The sequence below is a fragment of the Lepeophtheirus salmonis genome, chromosome 4 (genome assembly GCF_016086655.4).
Source record: "Lepeophtheirus salmonis chromosome 4, UVic_Lsal_1.4, whole genome shotgun sequence".
Taxonomy (NCBI): domain Eukaryota; kingdom Metazoa; phylum Arthropoda; class Copepoda; order Siphonostomatoida; family Caligidae; genus Lepeophtheirus; species Lepeophtheirus salmonis.
This window is the reverse complement of record NC_052134.2, coordinates 15875765-15902138: the sequence shown is the minus strand read 5'-3', so window position 1 is coordinate 15902138 and position 26374 is coordinate 15875765.

Below are 26374 nucleotides of genomic sequence, written 5' to 3'. Positions count from 1 at the left end.
TATCATAATAATCAATTAATTAAGAACTGAAGATTTTTCTTCAATGAAAAGATAATGTCAACCACATTACGTTTCATATCAACTTGCAACCTCGATACACAGAAGATAAAGGAAAAATTTGAAGGAAAAAAAACCAAACATTTGGTAGATAGCCTTCTGTATTTTTCTTATTGCCAACTGATAATTATTATAGAGAAATAGATATTACTTAATGAATATATATTATATACAATAGTAATAACCAATTTCAAATCCTGATTAAGTACTAGGATTTTTGAGGCCATAATACTTAAAGTTAGTAGCTTCAAATAATACCCATGAATATCAATTAAAACAGCTGAAATGAAAATACTCTATATTATTGTTTATTTCAAAAGGCCTTCGAAGTGATTTTTTCAGCAAGTCCAGCAATCGATATTTAAACTGAAAAATAGGTAGTTATCATGGCTTTAACCCACTAAAAAAATAATTTACATGGGGATTCAAAGTCAATTGTCGATTTTTCTGCTTCTTTCTTCTAATTAGTTTTCTGAACGTAGATTACTAAAAAAAAAAAAAAAAAAGAATTAGTTCTTGTTAATTTTGTATAATTTAAACAGAATAATCTTTATTTTATCATTAAAGATGCTACAACATTAAGCAGTTAACAATTACCAATAACTATGAAATAATAATAATTCCACATTTGATGGGAAGAATTGGTTAACTACGACCAACTGATTTTGGGCCTTTTTTATCTTTCGTATAAAGAAGAAAAGGTTGCGAGATACAATAAATGTAACGGCATTTATTTTTCGAATAATTCATTAAATAAATAATACAAAAACTAATTTTTAAAAGAGTTTTTATCCTTGATATTAACTATAAAAAAATATGTATTTTTCTGTTTGTACTGAAGTACCTATGTTTTCTAAGTACGTACTAAAAACACTCTTTTAATCATATACAACAACAAAATTGAATTAAAAATCGTAAAAAAGTATAAAATGTTGTTCAAGAAATAAAACATCTGTTTAACGATAGCTAGAGAGAAAGAGAAAAAAAAGATGGAGGCATGCAGAGAGCTGTGAAGGGAGAAGAAATATGGAGGAAAGAGAAGTGAATTAAAAAAAGGAAAACACTAAGAAATTGTATGACAGATGAGGAGATAATATATGAACGTATGTATGTACTCGTATTCTCTAATTAATGACAATCAAGAGGAATTTGATATATTCTAATAGTATTATAGTATGTATTACTCGAGAGTCTTGTTTGGACAACATCTGTAAGATACGACACTGAGAGACGAATCATGAACGAGGGTCGATCGTTCCTCCTCTTTCTTTAATTGTTCTATGATATCTGATTTATACATATACCAAGAATAAAAAAGGGTTATTCATAATACCTTTATGGGAAAATAGTAAAGATATATAAACTCCCTCTAGGGACTCTTTTAAGTACTAACATCCTAAGTTAAAAACATGACTGAAAGGTGTATTAAAAATCTGTTTATATTCGTCTTCCTTGGAGATGTGTTTTGAAGACGTCCTAGGAAGAGCATTAAAAGGGTAAGCAAATAATGTATAAAAATGATTGGAGGCCATCATGAATTATAACTGAACATCTCTATGAGACTGACAGTTCATTTAGGATAAAGTGTTGAAATACATTGTTGATTATTGAAAAAGCTTAGGTATTTAGAAAATCTCCTTGAAATTAACGTGATTATTTTGCAATTGTTGTACACCGCTACCTCTATTGTATCTTGCAACCTTTTATCCAAGAATAACCCATCATAAAGGCCCAAAATTAGTGGCAGTCAACCAATTCTTCACAACTATTGACTTAGGTATTACCTAATTATAGTTGGGAATTGTTCATAAATTAACAAGAGGTATATCAAACCCAGCCAATAAACGTTCAAATCAATCATAACAATAAAAGACACAGAAAAATCAACAGCTGACAACAGAATATACTCTAAAAATGCAAAAAAAAATAAAATATATATATGAATAAATTACGGTTCTTCTGATAAGGATAATACAATGATTGAATTCCCATTCAATGTTCAATACTGTAATACCTTGACATGCGAGTTTAAATAATTTCTAGACGGAGTTGTAAGTCAAATATATTTATTTCATCATAAATAGCTTTAAAAAATTATCCTTGAAGCGACTTATGCGTCTCTTTTCTAACACTCAACCGCCTCATATTTTTGCCCAGATTTCAATTCGTATCTCAAGGTGTTACTGTATATTAAAAGAGTAATATTTTACTTTCAATTGATAATTTTATAAAGTAATTGATAAATATTTTTTGGCAAATTATAAAATACAAATGTCCACAGGGAAATATGTCATAAATAAGTAGTAATTTGAATAAAGCAAAATGAAATAATAGCTATTAATGTTAATTAGTCGATATTTATTAAAAGAATATGTACACAATTAAGAAAGATTCAATTTGTCAAAAATACACGGATTGGTCATAATTAGTATGAGAGACTTGAATGAAATCCTAGATCAAAATGAAAGGATAGCATGAATATAGCATCCTTGATAATAAAGATTTAAGATAAACTTGTTTGTACACAGCAAATAGGTAAAACCTTCAACTTCCCCAAAAATACATTGATTAATTAGAGAGAGTCGAATAATTACTTGAGAACATAGATAGAAAACACACATGATGCAAAAAAAAAATCTATCATCAAATGAGACCACACTAGGGGGTGTGGGAGGGTGCCTCACTCTCGCCATCACAACAATATATTCCAACTCATTCCATGTGGTCAGCTAGATGAGGGTGACTATTTAAATGTCTTTGACCTCTAGGATATCCATTTTCGCATAGAGGCCTGTTAGAAGCCATGATCAAATTACAATATGTACATATATATTTTCATAGGTAGTATAGATCAGGGTTATCTCCATTTATTTATCATGTCTCTGTATTTGAGTTTAGTAGATGTTTTGTAATTGCTGTTCATTTTTATTATATAAATAATATATACATATATTTCAAGTCCGGAACAGTTACTTATTTGATAAAGATATGAATAAATATTACAGTTTAAACTTAATACCTTGGAATAGAACAATATTTACTATTAATATACAGGCAAAATAAAAAATTATTCAAAAGAAATGAAAGTTATAAATTATATTCCTAATTGCATTTCCTAAAATTCTTTATAATTCTGTTAAAAACTCTTCCTCTATTGGAATCCATCGATAGAAAGATTTTTAATCCCTTCTGCTGCAGTGGAACATATACCAGTTCCTTTATTTAAAATTTTCAACGAGAAGACCACATATTTAGAGAATACGGCTAAACTTATGGATCTCACTTATTCATATATCATCGGTGCATACAAGGGCAGTGGAGTTTAAGAAAGCAAAATTTATTGCTCCTATCTTCCTTCGCCAAAGTCCGAAAATACAATCGCTTTATGAAGCTTTTCATCACCTTTTCCAATCAAATCTTTGCGTTAATCTGAAATAATGCCTTTAGAATGATTATAAAAAGAGTTTTAGTAAATTTGACCTGTTGGTAACTTGCTAAAAAAGAAACCGAAAAGGTTATCATTATTCTTTTATTCTGGAAGAGGGAACGTTTATTTCTAAAGTAATAACTAGTGGGTGTCTCCATAAAAGACGGAAAGAAAAATGTATGGTGAAATAGAAGTGTAAGTCCTTGTTGGACTCACTCAGAGTATAATTGAGGATTCACATCGTAGTAATTAAAGTATATGTCCTTGCTAGATATAGTGTGAGATTTCCCGAAACTCTAATAAAACGTCATGACAGCTAATCTGTTCTTTTCCCAAACATTCTTCAAGTTGTTAGGACTACTGGGTCATTTATCAATTCCTTTTTTTTTTAATCATACAGGCAGGCCATATTTTCGACAGCTCAAATTTTACAGAAGCAATCTACCTATTTATTATTTATCTTTATGTAGCTTTAGTTGATCACATCGACCCACCTTTGAAGATATAAATATAATCAATCACCGATATACGTGTTTATATACACGTATGTATTATAGAGATATATATTTGGATAGTATTAATTACCAAATAGAGTAAATCTTTTTAAGAAAAACGGAAGAAAGCAGGTGCAGATGATGTCACACAGAGAAACAGAAGGTCAACAGCAGCTTTTTTGCTCTTTTCAAATAAAAATAATAATAACACAATTAGAAAATTCTTCCTTTTGTTTGTAAAATAAACAATATTCATCAGTTAATCAAATGGGGTTTTATGCACCCCAAAATTGACACACAAATGGACTTACTTTTTTTTTTGGTTGAGGAGATATGGATACTTTTAATTTTAATTCTTAAATCATCAATTTCATAGTGCTATTAATTTCGTAGCAATGAGCATAATTGAATAACAATTTATTAACATTTTGTCAATATTTATTCTAGGTTGTGTGATTATAATATTATATTGGGTTATTTGATGATCATGGATTATGATTATTGTAAAATATGCTTAAAAAGAAGAGGAGAAATAAAATCATAATCATAAGAAAAACAATCATTTAGCTACTTTAAATGAAAAAAAGAAAGGTTGACTTCTAACCAAAAAGTCAAAAATCTCGATTTAAACAAAATCAAAACTCACCGATTTTCACTGATATAAAAAAAAAATTAAAAGTTTGGAAATGGACAAAATCAAAGAGTCAAAAAATTCTAACCATATGCTATTCCAGCTTTGGAGGGTTAAAAATGAAAAACTCCAGATATTGGATCACACAATTCTGCATCGCACAATTAACACTGGAAGATTTCCGTCCCATTTTATTCCAATTTTTTGTGTGTATTCATTACAGCTTCAGTTAGAATAAGCAGAGTATCATCAAAGCAGCAGGATCCCCTTCATCAATACACCTGCTTGCTTTTGTTTTTGTTGTCTTCTTGGACCCCCACCCCCTCTCTATAAGGCCCTCATAATTCTTCTTTTCTTAAAGGTAGGTAAAAAAAGACAGATGCAACCCCTCAAAAAAATTAATTTAAATCTTGTCAAAGTGCGCTATCTAAACAAAATAACTACTCATAAACTCCTTATTAATCATGAACCAGATTAAATAGAAAAAAAAGATTTTTTTTTTCTAAAAATATCCTTAGATTTCGGTACCCTTTGACATTCTTGAAATCTCAGCCAGGTTTTTTTTTTTAGAAGAAGAAGAATAATGTGAACCTTTGCGAAGGTGAATATATACGAGGTTGAGATAGTCATTTTTATTTTTGTTATATTACTTTTTTTTTCTTTATCTAAAATTTCCCAGTCTTTATGTTTCTTGCAAGGGGGAAACCCAAGCTTCGTTCTAGAACTTAAAAAATAATGTATATCCCTAGCGAAGTGTATTTTTAAACTCTTACCATTCTGAACGTTTCTCATTTGTATTCCAATATTACCTTAAAAACTCATGACTAGGGAAAAATCCAGACAATTATTATACCCGTGTACTCGTAAAAAATACCTCCGGGTAACTGCATTTTTTATCAGTACATTTTGGAAAAAAGTTTTTGGATCTTCTTTTTTTTTTTGCCAAGCACCTGTTGATTATATCTGGGTCATATTTATACATCTATTGACTGATAATTTAGAGCTTAGCCCTTTTTATATGTATGGGATTCTTATGTAAAAGTGAGGCTACACTAAAAAATGGAGTTTATAGTTTGTTCGGAAGTCATTATATGTCTTGAAAATGAGATCATATATATTGACGGCAACATGTAACACAATTTTTTATTTGGTATTGCCCTTATAAAAGTAAAAGACCCATCAACTGTAGCTATGCTATGATCATCACTCATCAATAACATAATTGAATAGGTACACTATTCTATACTTCTTTGTAATTCAGGTTAAATAGGTACACATTACTTGCGAGTAATACAAAATTACCTGATAAATACTCGGTTCTATTTTTTGTGTCTCATTCCTCCCGAAAAATAATAAAAAAATATCTACATCCCATCCTTACTTATGGCAAAATCAAATTCTTGGATTCCGAGTAAATGTTGACTCTTCTTCTGAAATCTTCCTACAACCAAAATTGTTGGAAATGGGAACCCCTTTATGAACACAAACTACTTTAGTTCGGTATAACTAGAGTTGTATTAATATGACTTACCCGTATGCTTAAAAAAAAAAAACCCAAAAAAAAACAACGCCAATTAACATGGTTACCCACTGGCAATTTGAAAAAAGTTTGGGAAAAGAGAAATCTAATGGTCATGGCATTAAATTAGATTTACTGAAAACAGCCATGAGTGGAAATAAATAAAAACATAAACTTACCGGTATGTAGCAAAGACATATACACGAATAACTCAATTGCCAATATTCAATTCTAATATGAGTCCAACAGGGACTCATCTTCATAACGCTTTATATTTAGATGTTCTCTCATCAAGAATGAAAAAATAATTATATTAGCTTTATTTTTTTATTATTATCCTTCCACATGTACAAAATTCCCACTAAATATCAAAAATTGAAATTATAAAAACAAATCAATAAAAATAGAGTTTTCTCAAGTTATATAAAAAAGCATCAAAGATTCCAAAGTTATTAAAAGGATGGAATAATAGTTTATAAACTAAAATATAAACTGTGTCCCGTTTAAAAGTCCATTGTTTCAATATATCTTGTGATTGTTTTGTTTAGACCTGCAGGAAGAGGAGGCCATTTTGTTCTACATGCCTAATAATCGTGGGTGTTTTTGCAACTATTACTTCGACTTTCAAATAATTCTTTCCTCTCAATTATAGAGCATTGAGCCAGTTTTGACGCCTTCAGAGTTATATTAAACCTATCGGTAATTATATTCTCCATCATCAATAATTGAGGTTTCACTCGATCACAGAAATAAAATAGGTGGAACGAAGATTTTACCGCATGAGTTTAGCTTTATTAAGTAAAGGAACGGTTCAGGTCCAACTATAAAAAGTCTCACACACTTCTTACATCATATTATTTACAAATCTATGAATAACAGTTCACTAGTGGTATTTGGATGCTGATACATTCAAAACATTACTATACTAAATTAGTCTAAAAACTTGAAGCTCCACTATGTCATAAAAATAGAGACCGTAATCCCTCCGATTTCACTTTAAAAAAATTGAAGAGGCCTTAATAAAAAGCTAAAATATACTATTAATTGTATATAAAAAACAAATCATCAATTACAAAACTATAGTGAAAACGTTATACTCGTAAGTGCATATTCATTCCCTCTAACGACACTTTGTTTCTAATTTTAGTCGAAACATAACAAAATATCAATATTAAAATTGAAAAGCTTTAAAAATGATGATATTGGACAACTCTAGCACAGACTATTCATAAATTACTGATGCATTGTCTATGCATTAGAAAAGTGCAATTAAACATAAACATACTTGTTTATCGACCTACATGGAAGAAGATTCAATTATAAGTAGTTGCAATAATTCATTTATCAAAACCATCGACAATACATATATTTACAAAAACACAAAATATTATCAATGGTTTGTCTTTGAGTTACATAGAAACAAAACAAAAACAAAATCTTAGATAACAGTGATATGAAAATTATAATTTTGTCAGATTTTTTTTTTCGGTAAAAAATGGTCATATATAAGTACATTTACAATAACACAACGCATTCCTTTATCGGAATCCTTTTCAAAAGGATCTGAAATAGCTATGTAGATGTCCATCTCACTTTTTCTTTTTTTAAGAAATAAAAATAAAAAAACCTCAAAAATTCCATTCTCTTTTTTAATAAATAAATAATTAAAAAAAATATTTGTAAATTACATATTATAGAAACCATTATACATATGGATTGATTTTAATCCTTGAGAGAATCATATTCAATATATAATTCATTCAACCAAAGGATGAATTCGGATCTAGATAACTTTGTAACACAATTCAATTCATTTAAATTAGGAAGAAAATTACAAATGTTATTTGTAATTTTCTAAAAAGAAAAAGGTACTTGTAAGAGTATTTTGGCTGATAATATATCATTATTGATTCTGTAGTTATTTACCGCCTTTCAGAAGGGGCAACATTATATGGATTGAACTGATAAACAATTGTTTAAATTCTTTTTTAAACTTTGATCCTCTCTGCGATCAGATTTTAGCATCTTTTGTAAAATGTTTTTTCTTTTTTGTGTTTTTTTTTTTAAATGACCGTAATATTGAATGTTTTATCAGTAGATAGAAGACACAAAGGATGTTTATGAGCTATTCCCTATTGAAACTATGATATATTTGATTATCATTTATGATCAAAGATCATTTGACTGTTCTAAAAATTTCGACGAGGTATATTGAATTGAATATAGTAAAAATGGTATCAGTTCCTGAATAGAAATATAATAGCGGCCATTGATATGGGCTTAAAATGGGTCCTAAATATTTCGTACGGGAATACAGCATCTCGTCGTAAATGGAGTACAAAGCCTGCCGAGTCTGCCTTAGAAACATTGCTGACTTCAAGTTCTCTGTAAAGAGTCGCAGTTATCTCACGTGTGTGGGACATTCGATCGGGTTCGAGGCTGTAAACTACTGACAATGGCAATCAAGTTCACAAACAATGTTCCTGATTGTATATTGAATAAATCTCGCAATTTCCTAGTTAGTATTAGATCCGTCCTAGAACTGATTTCCTAATCAGTCTCCCTTCTCCTCCTCCCTATAAGTCCTTTGAATACCATTCTTCAGTCCTGAGGACCGATTAGTCAGTCCTATAGTCCTAGCCATCATTTAATGTATTTTTTGCAATTCTAGCTAGGATTGAAGAATATAAAAAAGAATTAATAAATGCTAGAACATATAATACTTGTTATTTTACATTATAGCAACAGAACAATTACTTTTAAATTCAACTGTTTCGTCTCTTACTGTGATAAAATGACAACCGCTGAAATGACGTAGTTGATAACTACGTCATTTTAGCTCTTATAGTTACGATAAAAGACCGATTAGAACCTATCTTAGGACTGATTTTATAAATATATTTATTTTACTCAAAATATATATTATATTTATCAAATAATGGAATGTTGTTTATCAATTATTAGTACCATTAAATTTCCCCCCTATAATTATTTCATTTTAAAATATGGCTCCAAATCAAAGTAATACTCTAAAAGCGTGACTAAAAAAGAAGACTTTAATGGCCAAACCTTCTTCAATTGAAAATGTTTGTGGTTTGTTTCGTGTTCGATGACTTAACAGTAATAATAATAAGAGTTTTAGCCGATGGGCGTTCTAAGGCCTAAATTTTGTTTTTAATTCACTTTTATATTCATTATTCCATAAATAATGACGTCAGAACATTTGATATAGAGAAAAATACTTTTTTTTTTATAGAAAATATGTAGTCTTTTCGAACTGTTTTGTAGAGAGAAAAGGTCACTCTTTTAAAGAATGAAAACTTTTTTCTATTTTTATGGTCTAATAAGAAAAAATTTGTTTCAAAGAAACAAATTTTTGTATATACTTTAATTTTTACACAATTATTTACTGCGCAAAGCGCCCAGTCAAGTTATCTCCCTAAAACCAGCTTGGATCCTTCAACATTATGTATGTATCCAACCTATATAATGAAATTGACTATAACGTTACGTTAATTTTTTGTCATTCCATGTTCATTACATATATTTATACTCTAAATAATAATAGATTTGCTCAATGTAAAATAAAATCTCCCAGCATGTTTCATTACTATCTTTGAAGAAAAAAATATATAAAACATACTAACACATTTAGAATCTTTTTATTATTATTATAGTGGTAGTATATGTAGTTAGTCACAGCTATGTGTGTTATAGTACAGCTTTTAATTAAATTTACTTCTAATTTATGGGGCATTATTTTCACCCTGCCATAGATAGACACACACAAAATGATGGTAGTTCATAGTGCGTACATACATACATAATATCATTAATAAAATATGTAGATGGTAAAATAGTTTAAAGGGAGAAGAAGGGTGGTCCCCGTATATTGTTCAATTATGAATAATATGTGTGAAGTTCTTGGGACTATAAATCCCAGAATAATTATTTGATTGAAATGAAAACGATACATACATAGATAATAGCTGGAGTTGATATCTCAGTAACGAAAAAAAGAGCACACGCAGAAAGCGAGAGCAAAACATATGGTACACCTGAATGAAAACCTACATCAGCTACCTGTTATATCATTTTGGAGGGAAGAAAAAAAATACTGCTATAAAGAAGCCAACACTTCATATTTAAAATAACATTAGTGCAGGGATAGACGAAAATACTTACTTTAGAGGGACTGTTAACACCCGAACGACTTATTAAATAATGAACAAAAAAAAAAAAAAAAGAGGACACGCAACGACCATTTTTTTCTTTTCTACCAAATAAGGTAGTCTTGTCATTACAAACTACTCAACTCTAATTACAGCAAACATCAAATACAATTGAATTTGCATTACTTTATATACGAGAATATCACAATTAGGTTGGATCAGTAATAGAGGTATGTTGCTGTGAAAGTTATTCTCATTTAGATTGACTTGTTTACTCAGCTTTAAATGTATATAAATGGCACCGGCGCAGCGTCGGAGTGTAACACATGGGCTGAAAAGGCCCAGGTGTAACAAAGAAAATACATTTTTCCCCACATTAAATTATCTTTTTTCTAATTATTATTTTTTATTTATTATTTTATTCACTTTATGGAGCGGAGTACCATAACACTTTTTGCTTAGCTTGAACGGTATTTTTTCTCATCAAGAAGCAACGGAAAATTAAACATGGGATTATATGGGATATGGGAATGTATGGGATACATTTTTTCAGAATAACAAAAGTATTGTCACACTTAGCACATTAACTCACAAACTAAAGAACAGTTGATTAAAAGTCGTTAAGGATAAGGTCATCAAAGTTCATACATTTTGGGTTATCTAAATAAGAAATAGAGATATTTAACTATATACATATATACGATTCAATCTGTTAGACTGTGATCAACTAATGAAAAATCAGACTCAGGAAATTTACAATAATTGTTGTTTTGGACAGATAAATAGCAAGTTATCATACAAGTTCATTAAAAAAAAAAAAAAGATAATTTTTTAGAATAAAAAAGTGTAATATCTAATATGTAGACAATATTTAACCTATAAACAGCAACATTTCTTTCTAAAAAAACTATAAAGTTATAAAACTTTACTTACACTTAGATATTTGTCGAAATAGTTTAGAATTAAAAAAAATTGCGTCGAATGCCGAATGTGTTTAGAACTGGAACGATATAGTTATAAGGTTCCATTATATTTAAAATACAATCATGTATTAATTCGGGTAAGTCAAGGAAGTTTTATATCCTCTAAAAAGATGTGGGTGGTACTTTTGAAATTCCTGTTTTTTTATCTATTAAAAAGATTCCCTTTTTTTAAGGCAATATCCAAAATGATCTCCCAATTTTCTTTTTGATATGTGTCCTGAAATTACAGAATTTGATTTCAGATCAATACCGAAAATCTCCAAATAGAGCCTATTTATAAATATTCCTAATCCTAAAACCATATTATTCCAACATCCACATGTCAATATGAAAGGAATTTATAAAGAGTCAAATTTTTTGAATCCCAACACTTCTGAAGTATATTCCAGCATTAGTTTTTCGAAAAACTTTTTAAATAATTGGAAATTTCCCAAGAAATATGAACAATTTAAAAAAAAAACAACTGAAAAGGGTGAAAAAAGTTTTTAATCACGTAACCTTTTATTACCTAAATGTGGCTGGTACGTCTATTTTTTAAACTTCTTCGTTTAATCGTAATATTTTTAAATGTCTTAAAAAATTAGAATATTTATTTAGTAGATCGATTAATTTTATGAGATCAGAATAATAATTGATAAAAAAAAATCATATAGTTCCCGAAGACATTCATTAGACGATCGTTTTTAGTTAAATTCTCTTTTTCACTTCATAATTATTCTACTAACAAAAAAAAACCCCAAAAAAAAACACCTCTAGTTGGTCAAAAAAAGAAGCAAAAAAAGGTATTTATGGGGTAATGTCATGGTGACTATCATAATTTATTGAATCTTATGAAAATTAATAATCATATATGGCCAAGGAATACAAAAATGCAAATCTTATGTGTAGCTCTCCCAAACAACACTACATAAAATATGAATCCAGAGAACAAAAAATTATAAAATGAAATCATTCAATGTTTTGGCTGATTATCTGCTTTGCTAAAGTGATAAAAACAATTATATAATTGATTAAAATTTTAAAAAAATATTAGAGTTTGAAGTATTAGTATGAAATATAAGATTGGCAGATTAATTGATTTAGAGAACTTAATTAATTAATCAATATTCCGAAAACAAAAAATAAATAGATAAAGTAAAAAAAAAAAAAAAAAAAATCCAAAGACATTCAGTAAACAATTGTCGTAGCTCCAAACTTTTTTTACATTTAAACAATTATTCATTATATACACTTTTTAGGTACATTGTCCCATATTCAAGAAATAGTTTAATTCATTTTGTATCTTTCTTTCAATCGGAGGAAATGCCTTGTAGGTACAAAAAGGGACAAATTTTTTTTTGAATGTATAATAAATTCCTCATTTTTAATCACCATGACAAAAATTATAGTTGTTCGTAAAGTGAAGACATACAACTTCAAGATAAAAAAAAGAGCAACTTAAAAAATAAATTGTTTTAAGATTTTTTGCTTGAAAAAATATTTTGTATGTTGATTCATCTATCAAAACTTATTGATAGTATATCAATAAGTTTCTCTATCGACCACAAAAACAGTTGCCTATAATGTTGATTGAAGTAAAAAAAATCAAGCATGCACAAAGGCAAAAATTGGTTTACTAATCTTATCACTCTGATCCATATCTAAAAAATTTTTAAAGTAAGTAAATATTTGAGGTTGGGAGATGGTATTACAGTAATTTTATTTACTGGGGCAAATGATGGATTTACAACTCCTCACTAATTCTATTCGTTGATTAAATTGGATTTTTTAAACGATTTATTTATGTATGTAAAAGAATTATTGATTATATTTTGAAACCCTTAAATGATAAATGACTCTAGTCACACGTTCCTCCAAACTTAATTATAAAAGAATGTCATTAAATATTCAAAATAATATAACCAATATATGTGTGTTTATGTTATTTTTTGTTTCAAGTGAAAATAACAAAAAAATAAAAAGTTTATTTATACGTTTTTTTTTACATTTAAAAAAAAGACATTTTTTTGTTTCAGAGGAGTGGGGGTTGGGGGGAATAATCAAAATACCTTAAAGGGTAAGGACTAAAAAGTGAGTCGTCTATTAAAAAAATCCTTATAAATGGTTCTGAGAAAATGTGTTCTTCAAAAAAGAGGAAGGTTCTTGCAAATAATCCATGAGAATTTCTGTTAGAAACAAATTAATGAATCTTTTTCTCTTTCTTTAATGTTGTGTTCACAAACCATTGTCGTTTTAATAACATTTGAATGTTATTTGAAGATACAAAAAAAAACCTTTATTTTTCGAAATACCGATTCAATTTGTAAGGCTATTCAAAGGATTACTACGTCTACTATTCATAGGTCTATTAAACCTTTTTTAGGACTTCTCCAATACTCAAATAGAACATCCATGAACATATTAAAATTAATTGAATTCCTTAGTTATTGAAATATCTCATAATTAATGTTGGTGATGAACTGCGAAAAAAATACCACATCTTAAATTAAAGACGTATCACAAATCCATTGTAGGTATTAGTGTATTAGTACAAGACCAATATATTCGAACTGGGTACTTTTCCATACTTTCTTGTAAAAAAAAATTAATAAAGAAGAAATTACAATTTACATGTCCCCATGGTCAGAAATTTACTCCATTTATGGGCCAGTTTTTACATCCCGTAACTACGCTGTAAGTACCAGTTTTGATAACAGTTTAATATGGACCCATTATAAATGCGTTAAATACCGGGACCACAATAGTACCTGTCTACCAAACAGCCACAGTTAGTCATAACAAATATAAGTTAATAAATAGAGGCACCATGGGCGTGACGGATTGAGAAAAGACTTCAATTGACAAAAAGGATATATGATGTCACGTTTTTTTGTTGTTGCAATAAGAAGCTAATAGCTTCATTGATATAATAATCGGTAATTCTAACTCATGAAATTATATTTAACTCTGATTGACTCATGAGGTAATAAAAACTTAATCCATCCACTTTTTTATTTTAGCTGACGTTGAAACCTCTAAAGCCTTTGTTATGGCTGATGTTAATTTCAGTAGAAATAAGATTTTAATCTACTTTAGCCTAACCATGGCGAACACCCCAATCAAAATTCCCCTTTAAAGTCTAGCTGTCACTAGATATAAGATTGGAGAAAAAGTAATTTCGTATTTTTCACTCTATTTCAATGCTTTATAATTGTTACGATCATTTTATTTATTCCAAGTATCCCCTGTTCTGTTTGATAACTTGTTCCCAGCGAGATTACAACTTTATAATACCCTTTTCGTAGAAGACCTTGTCGCTATTGGCAAAAACCTCGGACAACCAATTTTCACTTGTATCTTTTGACGCCAAATTTGTACCTCCAAGTGCGTTGACAGGATCAGGTGGTAGTCACTTTGTGCCAGGTCTGGAATGTAGGATGAATGCATAAAAAATGTCCTATCTGAGTTCCTGGAGCTTCTGACGCGTCATCAAAGATGTATGGCCTGGGATTGTCTTGATGAAAAACGATTCTTTTTTTATTCGAGTATTTTTTTTTTGTATCCAGCCTACTACAAATGGTTCAAAAGAAGTGATTGATGTCCACAGTCTAATACCGTCGATTTGAACCGAAAGATCCCTCTAGAAAGAGTTATTTCAGACCAGAATAAAAAACTATACTTCTCGAACCAAGACTCAATACAAGTTGTAGCATGATAGTAGTACATATGTACATAGCATATCGAATATCACAATGACTCGAATGAATGTGTCGATATATTAAAGTGTATATATATATATATATAATATTGCAATTGGTCTTTCAAGGTCCAGGTTTTTTATTTTTAAAGCCACAGGAGGAGGGAGGGAAAACAAATCTTTTTTTTTTTCCAAACAAATTATTATTACTATGTATTTGAAAAAATCACCATGCGGTACGAACTTTAATTAGACCATTTCAAATAAGTAGAAGTAAATAAAAGTAACACAAATAATGATATTGCATTGAAAGATCCTTTGAAAAAATGCATTGGTCTTACCTAATCATCAGGGAGATCTCTTGGATCCAGTTTTCATGAGATTTCTAAAGGTTTTGTACTTACTTGAAATCCCGAATTTTAATATTTCATAATATTAGTTTTATTTAACTATATATCCTCAATTAATTATACGTTCAATACATCATTAAGAATCACCTCGTTTTACATACATCTTATACAATTCTAGTCAGTTCTTTTGTTTTTTTCATTTAATACCCAATTCACATAGTTACTAATTCAGTATCTTTTCATGAAAATAGTGACATGGATTCTAATGATGTACGAGTTGACTTTTAATCCGCTGGTTGGGTTATGTATGTGACAATTACACTTTCCCCAGCTCCCTAAAAACATTTACTAATTACCACTTACTATTCGAGTTTTCTTATTGCTCGTCAGATTCAGTAACATAATTACAAAAAGCTGGACCTGCGGGCTTCAAAAAGCCAACCCATGAACTATTACTGATGACCAGAAGTGGGCACCTTCTACTCTTTTGTGAGTTCGATAAACGATTAATTTTTTTCCACTCTGCTAATTCCGTTTCTTGTTTAGTTTTATCTGTCCTCAGTCTACAACAGATGCAGGAAGATTAGTTAAAGTCAGTCATTCGGGTTTAAAGTTCCAGACTTTGAAACCAATTCTTCCTCACTCGGTCTCGAGGAGGCAGCTCAGAACAGGCATATTAGACGGAAGCAACAGTTAAACAGCAAAATTTTACTATTTGGTTAATGCATGCAGTTAATAAGATAAACTATGAAATCTTATTAACCGTTGTTTATCGAAGTAAATAAGACCTCAACCGGTATTTAATTACGAATAAAAGTTGCGTGATACCAATACACTATCCTGCAATAATATCACAACTACCTCAACTTTATTTATCCGACTCAAAGTACTGATAGACCACCAAACTGTTTGCATATTTTGGGTATCATATTTTCTTGTTCTCTTTGGACAGTTCATGTTAACTTAAGCTAACTTTGTTATGGACATGGGGGGAAAATGATGTTGTGTTGAAAGTTTTTGATGATAATGATAAAAATGAAGATAATAAGAATTGAGACTAGTTCAAAAAATATATTATTTCTCCTAAAAATTAAAGAAAAATTATTAACTAAGAGGATCAGGATACTTCCCGAGAATCAATAATTTAAGAATTTGTTTTGTAGGAAATTATGTTGAATATCCTGTAAAACCATGAGAAACCCATTTACCAATACAATTCGTGGTTATATTACATACCAAAAGGGCTCTTTCTTGTTGCCTTTTTTTATTGTTTCTTGTCATTCCTTCATGGGAAAGAGTAGACTAAAAAAATGGTCAGAAAACAAAAAAATTCCAACGAGTTAGGGATTTGACACTTAATTTACATAAATAATTAAACTCCGTTTTTTTCCCTATCTCTTCTACTGCCACGTATCATCTTCCGTTTTGTATTCTCAAAGAATGTCGTTAGAAGGAAATTGCTTAGCCAAGGTACATAAAGAAGCCTCAGTACATTTTCTCACGTAGGACTCTTGATCCTGATTTATGATTATGTACCACGATATGGTTTTCATTCAAGTGACCGAATGTTAAAATGTAACGAATTAATGAATGTGTTTTGAGTGAGATGAATGTGTCTTAATCAGTGTTTTGTTCATTGAAATGGTGAGTTCATTTTTAAATTCCAAAAAGGCCAAGTCCATAACTTCATATTTTATAAATTCGGTTTGATTGTTATCACTAAACTTCATTATCGAATGTGTTGAATTTTGTGGTACTTCTGTCTTTAAGTGATTTTATAATATACTAACCGAGGCTGCCCGTGTTGCAGGACTGGACGGGTAAGAGCCCTCCCCCCCCCAAAAAAAAAAAAATTAAATAATTTTTATTCTTACTAGAAAATGTAAAATTTAAATTTTTTTCAAAAAATTTAATATTTAAAATTTCATTAAATTTTTCAAATTTTTTTCCAAAAAAAATTTATTGTCTGTGAATAGCTATATATTTTTGAATTTTTTCTCTAAAATTTCTAATATTTTAAATTTAATTTTAGAATTTTTTTTTCCAAGGAAAATATTTTTTGAGAATAGCTATGTTTTTTAAAAAAAATTCCAATCAAGCTAACTTTTTGTGAATAAGTATGAATTTTTGAAATTTTTTTCAAAAAAATTTTGTATTTGAAATTTTGTTTTAGAAAAAAATTTCCAAAAAAAATGATTTTTTGGAAATTTAAAAATAAAATCTAATTTCCGGAAAATTGTAAAAATACCCCAAAAAAACCCTAAAAACAAAGCCTCTCCCCCCCCAAAAAAAAAATAAAAATATATATATATAATCCTACGGACGCTCCTGGACAGAGAGTTGGAAAGAGAAGAGAAAAGGGAAAAGACAGAGAGGCGGAGAGACAGGGGAAAGGAGATTTTATCTCACTCAAAAACCGCTACTTAATGACCTGAGAGGCCCTACAAAATTATATAGGAACATATTTTATATGTCTACTTTCTCATTTTCAGATTAATCTATGGGACCTTTCTTGATTATATGTGTGATAATACCCAATACAGACTTATAAATATATATATATATGTATCACATATTCTATTGAAGTTCTTCTAACCTCTAAGGTGACAAAATAGACTTCGCTTTTGTATTAACTAGTTGTAGATCTCAGAGTTAGTAAAAAATATTAACTCATTAGTCCTTATATGTAAAGCCACTACAAAAATCCCCGAAATAGTAAATGAAAATTAGTTTAGTAATACCAAAAGTAGGCGTATAAAGCATTTGATTGCATATAAATTATTAAATGGTCAGTGAACATTCGGAGCTGTTTCGTTTTTCTCATTATTTCCCTCTTATAATTAATTGACTCGAGTTGATCATTTAAAACTCAGTCTCAGAATTCAAGAGATACCATCGGTGGTATAAAAGCATTGATATGATATGTTTTATATATGTTGTAATACTAATTTAACCCTGGAGTACAACCCCATGTAAATCTAATTTTGACAAACTTAAGAATATTGAAACCATTTTGTACTTTTTTTAAAGCATTTATTAAAATGTAATCACCTTGTATTTTAAAATATTTTTGTACAATATCTTTTGGCTTTAATAGTGTACACTTCTACCGGTCTTGAATTTACTAACATACCTTAATAATAAAGCCTGGCTGCTCAAGTTGTGTCCTTTTTCCAGTTATTCGTACACAGAGAACACTCAAATCTTGAGCATGTTTAGTACAGACCATACCACAATACGCACCTATATCCTGCAATTCTGGTATATGGTTGCAGATAAAATCGATCGGCTAACATCGTTGCATGGTAAAATCGTGGTTTACATTATCGTTGCGAGACAAAAAATTTATTGTTAAAATCATCAAGAAGCAACATCATTGGAGGAGAATGTTATGAAGTACAATTTCATTTGCAGTTATATTAAATTCGGGCAATCAGAGCTGTGGAGTCGGTACATTAAATGCCCCACTTCGACTCCAATATTTTGAATGCTACCGACTCCAACACACATTATTATTATTTTATAACTTTTTTATATCCAATATAAGAACTATTTGGGTCATTTGAGTGTATATACTTTAAATATAGATTTAATTAGGTAGTTATTAATTATATGTAGTAAATAAATGTACTATGTATAAAGAAAATATTTGGAGAGTTAAGCTATTTAACTAGATGAACAAGAAATATAATGGATCAAAATTTACCTATTGCTAATACATTCATAAGTTTCGGAAAATGATTTAAGTACTCGTAGCCGAGGAACGACAATACACACAACATCCCTACCTATTGTTATATTTTTCTCTGATGACATTGACTATTCACAAATCCAATTAGAGAACTAGTGGCTATGCTCTACCCAACATAAAAACTTCGGATTTTAGAAGTGTATTGGAATAGGGATTGCATGGAGTATAGAGCAAGTTCAAAATTTGTGAAGTAAACTCATAAATTAGTTAACTTTAAAAGTTTTATAAATTATTAGTACTTAATACCTATAATTTATAACCATTTAAAAATAACTTTACGAATACTCAATTTATAAGCCTTACATTATATATAAGTTTTGTTTCCATAAGCTGTAATAATTTTTGTAGCAAGGGTCGGAGTCAGTACAAATTTTCGGACTTTACCAAAAATGTCACCAACTCCGAATCCGCAGCCTTGTATTTAATAATGAAACAAACCCCTTTTAATATCTAAGAAAATCAACCACAGATGTTCCTTGAGCACCATTGACCCCTTTTAATATCTAAAAATACACACTGCTCTCAGGTTGTACTGGTGATGTGCTGGGCCCCAAGGCAGTTTAAACCCCACTACTGCCGCGTTTTAAGCATCATGGACACCTTTTATTATGCTATAATACACGTCAAGACACAGGTTGTTCCTGGACACTGCTGGTCTCCGAGCACTTGCTATCATCCATGTTAGAATTACTAATGTTGCTAAATGTGACGCTAAGCATGAAGATATAAAACGGATTTGGTCTGGGAGCCCAGCATTTCACCTTCACAGCCGTGGGCTATGGTGTATTTTTGAATATTACAAGGGGTCCTTAATGCTCAAGGAAGCAGCAGTGGAGGAAGTTAACCTGCCTTAGGACACAACAGCTCCCTGTACAATATGTGACTCGGTGTATATTATAGGATGTTAGATGGGGGTCCTTGATACTCAGAGTAGCTGCGACGGCTGAATTTGACCTACCTTGGAGCCCAGCAGTTTACTTTGACAACTTATGGGCCAGGGGAATTATGAGATATTAAATAGGGTATTTTATTGCTTGTCTCTTTAGTAGTTTTATCGTCCCAGTATAATCTACACAATAATATTATTTTGTAATTATATCAAATTCTAATTTTTTCCATGTGATGAATAATTTTTTGTAACTTTAAGAGCAATTTGAGAGATTTCTTTAAAAATTAATCAGAATAATTTATTTAGAGAGTTTTGACAACGATTATTAGTCGAAAAATACTAATGTAATTTCAGATTGAATATTGAAAAGAATCGTTTTAGCTTGTTTTCGTGTTGACGAGCACCATATTCAAATGTTCCAATCTTGATCTTAAATTTATGTACTAATAAAATAGTTACATAAATGCAGATTCAATAGTTTGAAGAATTGATTTATTGTATTTGTACTTTTGTTATAATGTGTGTCCTTTTCTTTCTCCCCATGAAAGGTACCCCCTCAAAAGGTCACTGATTTTTTGCTTTGTTCAAATTCTTCAAAACAATAAATATAATTTGTAGGTATCCATGTATTTGTTTCCTTTATTGTAAAATGGCAAAAGTTTGTAAGAACTTAATGTCAAAAGAATTCATGAGCGACCAAGGATTTTCAGTGGATAAACAATATATATGTAATATTTATGTACTTTGAACATAAAGATTTTCTATAAAGATATACATAGCTCAATACAAATTCCATCTCTTCGTATCTACCTATAACTTCTATAGATACATAACTACTCAATTCCTAATTATACTTGCTTTGTTTATTCTTTTTTTTTATCCAAAAAAACAATAGACATAATATATTTTTGCTTGGACTGACTCTTCTGGTTGTAGGTTGATAGCACAGGGCTATAATCACCGGGAGCCAGAGTGCTTGCCCTCCCAATAATTTGTTCAGTTGTAGTAATGATGAGTAGTGTTGTGTCGGTCCTTATTTGTTCCGTCAAGTCCAGTTTTAAGTCCAACTGTTCTTGGGACCAATCTTTAGGAGGTTCATTCCTTGGAACTTATCCTAAAAAGGTGAATAGTTTATTAAAAAATAATTAAAAAGATGAAGGAAAAAATACGAACAATGACGTCACAAAGGATCAATTTCACTTTATTTAAGGACTTATAAGTGGGTTTGGACTGGACTCAATGGAACAGGAATGGATGGGATGGTACTGGAATGGATAAGGCTGGGCAAGACTAGACTGAATGGTACTAGAATGGACTGTGGTCCTCAGTCCTGAAAAAGGATTGCCAAAACACTAATGATGAGTTATCCATTGTGACTCCAATCAGTCCCCTCCTCATATTACAAAACCTTAAGTACGTCGTCACTGTAGCAAATGTACAATCAGCTTCATTTTATCCAATTGGCACTTTTTATTCGAGGGTGTGTTTTTAAAAACCAATTTATTCAGCTCCAAAAGAAAAGTTGGAGAAAAGTTTTGGCTATGTTCTCGAGAGAGAAGACTTCTTTGCTCTTACTACGAGTACCTTGAGGCTACTATAAAAAAGACACAATATATGTTGATGCTCAATCAAGGGAACGAGCTCGACAATTGATGAATCCATAATGATAAGATGACATAGAATGATTATTTTATATTTGGTGTTTTTATGGTGTATGGGCGTTTGCTTATTTTAAAAGATTGAGGATTGAAATTATTTGATATTGGCTATATGTTATTCAATTCGTCTGTATATTATGTTTTCAGCGTATGATGTAATAGTATTTCAATTTTATTTAAAATAAATTACTTTTATTAATTTTTGAATCATCCATTTGGGTAACAAAGGAGTTTCTTCTCCAGAAACGGAGTTAACCCTTTACACACTCTTCCAATTGTTCCCTTAATGTCACTGCATAGGATGTTATAAGGACAAATTATTTCAACTGAGGTGTCTATACGGGCATAACCTATACATATAGACACCATATGTAGTGAATAAATATGTTACTCTTGTTTTGAGATATCCCTGTTTGTCAGTTGATGTGAAGAGAAGAAGAAGAATGCGTGTATTTGATCGTAGGATATTAATTATTATGTTTGTATTAGTATGGATTTGTTTAATTATTTAGTTATATATTTACTGAACTTATGTAAATTGTATGTGATATATTTAATGATGTAATTGTAATTTATATTTTCTATTTTTATATTAGTAATAATCATCTTGAAATACACATATTCAAGAGGATTTTTTTTTCATGTAGGTTTTGTGGTTTGCAATAGCATTTTAATTTCGAAAATGCAAATAAATACAACTAGCACTGTGTTAGCTCGCTAACACAAAAATATGTTGTGTATTATGCTGTTAGCTATTGGTGTTTCTGTTTTTATTATTTTTTCCTGTCTTATGAACGTCGATTGATTAAAGCCCCTTTTAGGCTGTGAACCATTCTCAAATAATTATTCAATAATACTTTCATAGTAAGGAACATTTTGCTAACTACTCACTGTTTTTGAGGCATTTTTTTTAAAAGAAAAGGTTGCGTGATACAATCAATGTCAATAGATGTCATTACGAGGTATTCTCTTTCTTTTTTTCTTTTTTTACAGATTGCATATATGTACAATGTACATATATTATATTGAACTATGTAGTGTTGAAGTTCTTGAGGGGTTGATGAGGGGATTGAGCATAGAAATGTTAGGAACTGTCAATGGAGTATGCAAAAAATTCCGTCGTAAACAATAACAACATCAACAACACAATTTGTCAGTCTCTGTAGTTGTTTTAGAAGAAAAACAGAAAACAAGTGTATAGAATAGAAACATTTATATTAGTGTGGAGCTTACTTTTAAATTTTGTTAATTGTTGGAATTTTATGATCTCAAAATTGTTCCCTTTGTACTAAAAATATCATTTGCTGATTTTATAATATTATTATCAAGTAAATATTGACTAAGAAGTTTCAGGAAATTTGATGTTATGAATTAGACTTCTTGTTCTCTTAATGGTATGCCCAGTGTTGGAATCCGTATTGTTTCCACTTCTCCCTCTTTGAATATACACCAATTTGTTCAAATATATACTTGGTTCTTCTATTAACGTGACCCTTCGTATATACACTTTGTGAAGTGGACAGATTGCTCTATAGGTCTTTTGAACGTCGACGGCTATAGAAGCAGGAATGAGCTTCTTGTTAACTTCCTTCAAATCACAGACGTATATTTCACGGATCATAATGTCAATCATCTTCTTTCTGATAGGAAGGATCTTTTATAAATAAGTGGAAATTATTTGATTTAACAATTATACTTTTAATATTCGTCTTATTTCTGCAACATTGAGATATTTAGTAATAATAAATGGATCCATACCTATACATGCTGAGGACTCAAAAATTAGAACCCTCTTTAAGGCTATCTAACCTCAGTTCTAAAAGTCTGACAATTTTTTACTTAGCGCCAGTCAAAACAGCTTAAAAAAAGCTACAATATAAAGTGTTTGTTTTGTTTTTGCGCGATTAAAAATGTCTGAGCAACAAGTAAACGACTGAGGGTGTGCGATTTCCTCCGTGCACAAGATAAGCTCAGGTCGAGGAAACTTTCTGGACCAAACATCCAGCTCAGGTCATGGTCCTTGGTGTCATGGCGTCCGACGGTAGAAAGATGCCTCTATACTTCTTCAATCACAACGAGAAAGTCAACACGGATGACTATTACTAGGTCTTCATGTACCATGCCTTGTCATGGTTGAATAGAACGTTCTCCAAGGACAACTATGTGTCTACCCAAGACGGCGGCCCGGACACACGTCCAAGTAGGAGCAGCATTTCTGTGTGTATCGTCTGGCGAGCAGACGTCTGACCTTAGTCCTCACTCGAAGAAAACCCCCCTGAACTTTGCTCTTTGGAGTATCTTGGAGAGGAAAACAAACAAACTTCTTACTCGAATATCGATTCCCTCAAGGCCGTGATCACGGAGGAGTGGAACAACTTGTACTCGGACATCATCAATGTCAGCTGTGCTTCTGTTCTTCCCTGTATTGAATCCATTATTCAGAATGAAGGGGGATATATTTAATAAAAAGTGTAGAAAATTGTTGAATTACCAACTTTCTTTCCAAAAGATTTCCATAAAAATGGCACAAAATAAAAATATGGAGAAGAGAAAACGGCTTTTAAAATTTTCTAATTTTTTAATCCTCCCCCCCTATATTGTTAAACTCGTCGTTCCACTCGGACTCAATTGAATTTAGAGTTAATCTCTATTTAAAATGACTCTTACTATACTTTACTTCCAAACTTTGTAATAAAACTTGTTCATATGCTTTATTTTTGCCATCAACCAATGTTGAAGAAGAAGGTCACAAAGGTCAAGGTCATGAAAAATTCGCCCTTTATAGTTTGCTTAAGTAAAAAATATATACATACTTTTAAATTTTGGTATATAATAAGCGTCAAATCCTTTAACTACCTGATAGTCGAACAAATAAACATTATAGGATTTATTCAATTACAATTATTCTTGTTTTGAATAAATATAAACGAAAATATCATAGAGTTTTTATCAAAACAGAAATATATATTTTTTAATAAGAAGGTGTACATTTTCCAAACTTTAAAACAGTGAAGCTACCTCTAAACACTTGTCATAATGATTAAAAATTTGCAAACGGTGTAATTTGATAAAAAGTAACATTTGAGCCCTTAAAACCAGATTTTGAAAATTTGAAAAATAAGCTCCACCCTAACGTATATAAAACTCTGAGGAGTAAAAAGGTCCCTTCTCAGTGTCCACGAGCTAAATTAAGATCGATAAAAGTAAGGAAAGAAATACCATCATTTGAAGAAACAACAACAACAACATATTATGTTAAAGATCTGTGATCCTTGATAATGTCACAGAAGGCAGTTGTACATAGGTAGTCACTCGCGTGACATCTCACGATCTACAATACATACTTTGTACAATATGTACATTTCTTTCAAGTTACTCACTTCTTCTCCTTGTTTTTTTTTTATTGTTATTAAGAAGCTCCTTACAAAAAGAAGATACATTGTCCACATATTTGCAATTCTTTTCAAATTTTTCTTTTTTTCCTTTTTATAGCCACCTTCATCATGCGGCCCATTATTTTTAGTTTTTCTTACGTACCTACGAAGAAATTCCTGCCTCTTTCTTTTTATGGTTTCTTGTGTAGGGTCACAAAGGAAAGAAAGATGTAAATTTATACATCTTTCAATTGACAGACTTTGATTAGTTTAATTTATCGATGTTTTTTATGGCCACGATAATAAGAGAACGAATTATCTATCCCCTCTCTGTCCTTTGCTGCTCCCTTTCTCAAAAGGATCACTGAATAATCTGATAAGGTTCAAATCCTTTTATAATTCCGGGTTTTCTTTATTATTATTTAGAGGTTCATTCTCACCATTTGGAGTGAGAATGGAAGAGGTGTGTGGATTAGTCCCTTTTGTTCAGTTTCATCCTTCCTTCCTTCCTTTTCTTTTTGTTATAGACTTCCTTTGACTAGAGATTTATTTATATCAAAACACTTATTATTTATCAATGGTTAATAGGTGGATACTTATTCCTCAAAAAATCATTTAAACTCATGTTACTAATAATATAATTATAGTTGTACGTATATAGAAGTAACATGTCAACATAAATGAACCCTAAACTCAATGTAATATAATGGGATGAAATTTTTTGTAATTGGTGATCTGAAGAGATAATTTTCTCTCCTTCAGCTGTTGTCATTGTTATTTAACTTCTGAGTAGTGAACATCCTTTTTTATTACATTCAATACCTGATTGAACATCCGTGTGTGCTCATAAAAGACGGAAGTAACCGTGAGGATTTGCGGAGGAGTTATAATTATAACTCCTCCACTCCACTCCTCTCCTTGTTGGACTAAAAGTAGAATTGAAGATCAATATCGGAGTAATTCTTGTACATATCCTTGTTTATCCTCCCTCATCACAGCTCTCTAGGTAATCTAATAAAACTGCTCTCCTTCAAACATTCTTCAAATAGTAAGGGTTACCATATTGCTTTTTGGTGTCTTTTTATTTATCATGCCCAAAATACACATGATTTTTATCACTGCCGCAAATCCAAGTCGATTTTCAAGTACCTATTCTTCCGAATCCAAGGAATTGACTATTTTCTTCAATTTTAGTTCGAGTGATTGAATATTTTTAAAGAGTTTAGCTCAAGGTTTCAAATTTATTTTGAGTTCATTTTAAGTTCATAATAATATGTAATTCCATAGTGTTAAGGCTCTTCTTGAATTATGTACCAAATAATTTCAAGTGAAAATGGAGTTTCAAGTAAAAATCAAGTAACGAGTCTTTCATACCAAATCCCCTCCTCTGTCG